Source organism: Piliocolobus tephrosceles, chromosome 18 (assembly GCF_002776525.5).
Source record: "Piliocolobus tephrosceles isolate RC106 chromosome 18, ASM277652v3, whole genome shotgun sequence".
In the NCBI taxonomy this organism is placed as follows: domain Eukaryota; kingdom Metazoa; phylum Chordata; class Mammalia; order Primates; family Cercopithecidae; genus Piliocolobus; species Piliocolobus tephrosceles.
Window position 1 is genome coordinate 30,711,508 of NC_045451.1, and position 6,078 is coordinate 30,717,585.

At 34.2% G+C, this 6,078-nt stretch overlaps 1 non-coding gene across 1 annotated transcript; it reads right to left on the minus strand.

Annotated features, from left to right (window-relative positions):
• Window positions 1-5,029: 5,029 nt before the first annotated feature.
• On the minus strand, window positions 5,030-5,131 carry LOC111539822. The gene has a single exon (XR_002730804.1). It is a non-coding gene; the product is annotated as a small nucleolar RNA U13 (small nucleolar RNA).
• Between the last annotated feature and the right edge of the window lie 947 nt (window positions 5,132-6,078).

The window sequence follows — 6,078 nt, forward strand, 5'->3', positions numbered from 1 at the left end:
CTTACAATCATGGCAGAAGGCAAAAGGGAAGCAAAGCAACATCTTACATGGCAGTAGAAGAGCAAATGGGCAAGTGCCACATTTCTAAACCATCAGATCTCATGAGATCTCACTCACTATCACAAAAACAGCAAGGAGGAAATCCACTCCCATGATCCAATCACCATTCACCAGGCCTCTCCTCTGATATTCAGGGATTACAATTCGAGATGAGATTCGGGTGAGGACACAGAGCCAAACCATATCAGGTATAAACTATGAACTTTAGTTAATAATAATATATCAGTCTTGGCTCACCAATTAACACAAAGTTATCACACAGGTGCAAGATGTTAATAATAGGGGAAAGTGTGGGAGGGAAGGGGGTATGCAGGAACTCTGTACTTTCTGCTCATTTTTTCTATAAATCTGAGACTGTTCTAAAAAAAAAGTCTATTAATTTTTTAAAAAACAGAAACTGGAATGAATAGAAAAGAAAAAGCCACAGATCATTTTAATATGTAAAAGATATACTGCAAAGCACTCTCTATTTTGGGAGCAAATTTGTTTTTGAATTGCCCAGAGGCTAACAATAAAGGAAAAGAACCTGAAAAAAAAAAAATATGCATAAGATGTTATATAGACCATGTATACAACAGCAGAACAAATCAAGAGTCTTTTATTGTTCTGATCACCATCTCACCCTGAGCATCTAACATCCACAGACACACCTCTGACTTAAGATGCCTATAGTAGAGATAATGTTGAAGCAAGGGATTCACCTGGATCACTTTGCCTCCCTGGCATGCATTTTTGTGACTGACCTTGATAGCAGAAACAAATCATGTCTTTCTATTTATAACTTCCCAGTTTCTTAATACCTGAGAAAGCCTTGTACTCTATGACAAGCTTTGAAATGTCTTAGAATTTCCCTGCTGATAGGCAAAGCCAATGACATTAACAAGGGAATCCTAAATAATTGGCCTCAATTTATAAATAGACTATCCTTTAAGGCACTGACATTTACAGAAATATGTTTTAAAATCAAAATACCCCTTTACAGGCAGAAATAGACAGATTCATAGGTAAAACAATGATATTTGCAATCCTGTTCTCACCACCGCCACCATGCTCCCTCCATACCTAGACTATTACAGCAATGCGTGAATCGGCCTTCCTGTCTCCAGTCTCAATCTTTTCCGAGCAGGGCTTCTTAATGTTTTATTATGAAATATAACACATGAACAGATAAATAAAATACAAATGTACAGCTTAAGGAAGCACCCATATTTAACAACCTCCAGGTGAAGAACCAGAACATGGCCAGCTCCCTTCCAATCACAATACTTTCTCTACCTTAAAGGTTACCATTAACCTAACTTTTAAAATAATCACTTCCTTCCTTTGCTCTATTAGTTTGCCATTTCAGTTTGTATCCCCAATACAGTAATCTTTTAGGTTTGGAACTTTACATGGAAGAATTCATACATTCATTTCTGCATCTGGCTTATTTTATTCAATATTATCTTTTTAAAATAAGCTATATGACTATAGATAGCTATAATTCCTTCATTTTAGGACCCTTTTCTCATGCTATATTAAAAGATAATTCTAGGCAGTCATAGACCTAAGTGTGAATGGCAAAGTGGAAAAGCTTTTCGAAAGTAATACAGGTGAATGCCTTCAAGACTTCAGGGTGTGGAAAAACAAGACTCAGAAAGCTCTAACTATAAAATAAAGGATTGACGTATTTGTTTTTAAGACAATATTCACTACTTTTATTTATATATTTTAGTAATTATTGTTTTTCATTAATATTATTTTAATTGATAAATCACAATATACATTTATGGGGTACAATGTAATGTTTTGATATACGTATACATTTAGTGCTGCATTGTATTCCATATGGATATAACACAACTGATCCTATCCATTCTAATGCTGATAGACGTAAGGATTGTTTCTGCTTTTTGACAATTATGAGCAATGCTGCTATGGACATTTGTGAATATGAATCCTGATACATCTAAGCATACCTTTCTATAGTGCACATATCAAGGAGTATAGGTGTAGTCAATAGGTATGGATATCTTTGACTCACCTGCAAAGTATCAGACTGTTTTCTACAAGCAGCATACCAATTTACTCTTTTGTCATCAATAAATGGCAGTTCCTGTCTTTGAGCACCCTTTCCAGCACTTGGGATTGTTGTTTTCATTCTAGCCAATCTGATAAGTACACAGTGTTATCTTATCAAAGTTCCAATTTGCATTTCCCTGAGTAATAACAAGCATATATGTCTTTTCATACATTACTTGGTCATTTAGATCTACTATTTGTAATATGCTTATTTAAGTCATTTCCCATTTCTCTATTAGATAACATGTATTTTTACAATTAATTTGAAGAAGTTTTAAAATATATTCTAGATATAAACCTTTTATTTGTTACATAACAAATAAAAATATGTTACAAACATATTTTCCCATCCTATGGTTTGCTGTTTGTCTCTCAATATTTGTATTTTGGTGAGCAACAGATCTTAATTTTAATGTAGTGCAATATATTCATCCTTTAGAGAGCCCAGAAATAAACCCATACATCTATGGCCAATTGATTTTTGACATAGGTTTCAAGAATATACAATGGAAAAAAGATAGTCTCTTCAATAAATGGTGTTGGGAAAACTGGGTATCCACATACAGGAGAGTGAAATTAGATCTTTTTCTCATACCATGTACACAAATCAACTCAAAATAGACTAAAGACTTAAACATAAGACCTGAGACTACAAAACTACTATAAGAAAACATGCTCCACAACATTGGCCTGGGTAGTAATTTATATATAAGAAAACTAATTACCCAATTTTAAAAATGGGCATAGGATCTGAATATATAGTTCTCAAAAGAAGATATACAAATGGCCAACAGGTTCATGAAAAAAATGCTCAACATCACTAATCATAAGAGAAATGCAAATTAAGATCATAATGAGATATCACCTCACACCTGTGAGAATGGCTATTACCAAACTGAGGAAAGATAAACATTGGCAAGGATGTGAAGAAAAGGAAACCCCTCTACCCTATTGGTGGGAATATAAATTAGTATAGCCATTCTGTAAAATGGTATGGAAGTTCCTCAAAAAACTTAAAACAGGACAACCAAATGATCCAGTCATCCCACTGCTGGGAACATATCCAAAGGAACTTAAATCAATATCTAAGGGCTACCTGTACTCCCATGTTCATTGCAGCATTATCTACAATAGTCAAGACATGCAATCAACCTAGGCATCTGTCAACAGATAAATGGATAAAGAAAATGTGATATACACCTAACGGATTGCTACTCAACCCTATAAAGAAGGAAATCCTGTCATTTTCTTTATATATATATATATTTATTTATTATTTTATTATTATACTTTATGTTCTAAGGTACACGTGCACAACGTGCAGGTTTGTTACATGTGTATACATGTGCCATGTTGGTGTGCTGCACCCATTAACTCGTCATTTACATTAGGTATATCTCCTAATGCTATCCCTTACCCCTCCCTCCACCCTGCAGCAGGCACCGGTGTATAATGTTCCCCTTCCTGTGTCTAAGTGATCACATTGTTCAATTCCCACCTATGAGTGAGAACAGGCAGTGTTTGGTTTTCTGTTCTTGCGATAGTTTGCTGAGAATGATGGTTTCCAGCTGCATCCATGTCCCTCCAAAGGACACGAACTCATCCTTTTTTATGGCTGCATAGTATTCTATGGTATATATGTGCCGTATTTTCTTAATCCAGTCTGTCACTGATGGACATTTGGGTTGGTTCCAAGTCTTTGCTATTGTGAATAGTGCTGCAATAAACATACGTGTGCATGTGTCTTTATAGCAGAATGGGAAATCCTGTCATTTTCAACAACATGGATGAACCTGGAAGACATTAGGCTAAGTGAAATAAGGTAGACACAGAAAGACAGATACTGTATGATCTCACTTATGTGGAATCTAAAAAAGCCAAACTCACAGAAGTGGAGAATAGAATGATGGTTACTGGAGGCTAAGGGATACAGGGAAGTAGGGAGGGAATAGGGAGATATTAGTCAAAGAGTACAAAGTTTCAGTTAAACAGGAAGAATAAGTTTTTGAGGTCTATTGCACATTATATAATAATGTATTATATATTTCAAAAAACCTAAGACAGTAAATTCCAAATGTCTCACCACAAAAACAGAGGTGCTAGATATGCTAATTAGATTGATTTAGTAATTCTTTTTTGTATGCGTATATCAAAACATCACATTGTACCCCATAAATGTATATTGTGATTTGTCAATTAAAATAATATTAATGAAAATCAATAATTACCAAAATATATAAATAAAAGTAGTTAATATTGTCTTAAAAACAAATACATCAATCCTTTATTTTATGGTTAGAGCTTTCTGAGTCTTGTTTTTCCACATCCTGAAGTCTTGAAGGCATTCACCTGTATTACCTTCGAAAAGCTTTTCCACTTTGCCATTCACACTTAGGTCTATGATTGCCTAGAATTACCTTTTCTATATAGTGTGAGAAAAGAGTCCTATTTCATTTTTTCCTTTATAGATATCAAATTGTCCTGGCCTTATTTATTGAAAAGATAGCCTTTTCCCAATATTTATATATTCCTATACATAAATATTGTATAACTTATTGTATATTATATAACATATATGTATACTTATATACTAATATACACATATAAATAGATACCTGGGTTATGTCTCCTGTCCCATTGGTCTACTTTTCAGTCTTCATGCCAATATCACACTATTTTAATCATTATAAATTTACAAGTCTTGATAGTGAGTAGGGCACGTTTTCTCAAGCTTTTTCTTTTTCCTTCAAAGGTCTCTTAATTATTCTGTTATTAATTTTAGTATCCATTTTTCTTCAAGGGTGTCTTAACTATTCTCAGTCTTTTAATATTAGTATTTTTAGGTTAATTTTAGAATAAGTTTGTCAGATCCTGGAAAATGCCTGACTGGTATTTTGTTTTGTTTTCATGTCAGATGGTTAATGTGCCTACATCGTAACAAGGTTTGAGGGAGGCACATCTCATGTATGAGGGTGAAAACCCAATCATCACTTGGGAACTGCAAAAGGATCTGCCTGGTAGTTTGACTGGGGTTGCACTGAATCTACAGATGCATTTGGAAGAACCAACATCTTCATACTCTGTGTGAGCTTGAAAAATAATATGCATTCTATGGTTGTTGATGGCAGACCTCTATATGTGGACATTAAGTAGTTTTGTTAGTCATGCTGTTCAAATTGTCCACATTATTAATAATTTTTGTCTGCTGCCTCTATCAATTACTGACAGAGGTATTTTATCATATCCCATTATAATTACAGACTTGTCTATTTCTCTTTGTAGTTCTATCAATTTTTGATTTATGTATTTTAAGCATATTATTAGAAGCATAGAAATTTAAAATGCTGATCAAGTCAAATATTTTAAAATTCAAAAGCAAAGAACTAGCAACTATAAAAAGTGGCAACAAACTTGAAAAAAAAAGCTAGAAGTTCCAGAATTGGGGAGAAAGGCAATAACAAAAGTTAAGAATTCAATGGATGGCTTTAATCCCAAATTAGATACAGCAGAAGAATTATTAAACTAAAAATTAGGTTAAAAGAATATATCAAGATGAAGTATGGACAGCAGACAAAAGGATGGAAAATATAGAGAAGTAGGTAAGAGACACAGAATAGGCAAAGAGACTATGCAACACGCAATTAATTGTTATTCCCAGAAGAGAAGCAAAAGCAATATTTGAGAATATAAGATAGAGAATTTTCCAAAACAGATTAATTTAAGAAGCCTAGAGGGCTTAAGTCGACCAGGACCATCTTAATCCAATTTCAAGGCTTGGGGTTTTCTGATCTACCCAGAGGACTGGAAGCTCAGTTGTGCGAGCTATTTTATTCCTGATTAACTCCTACTTGCCAGGGTGAAATCCTTGATGGGTTCTGAATTCTTTGCTTTTTTTTTTTTTTTTTGAGACAGATTCTCGCTGTGTCGCCAGGCTGGAGTGCAGTGGTGCGATCTCGG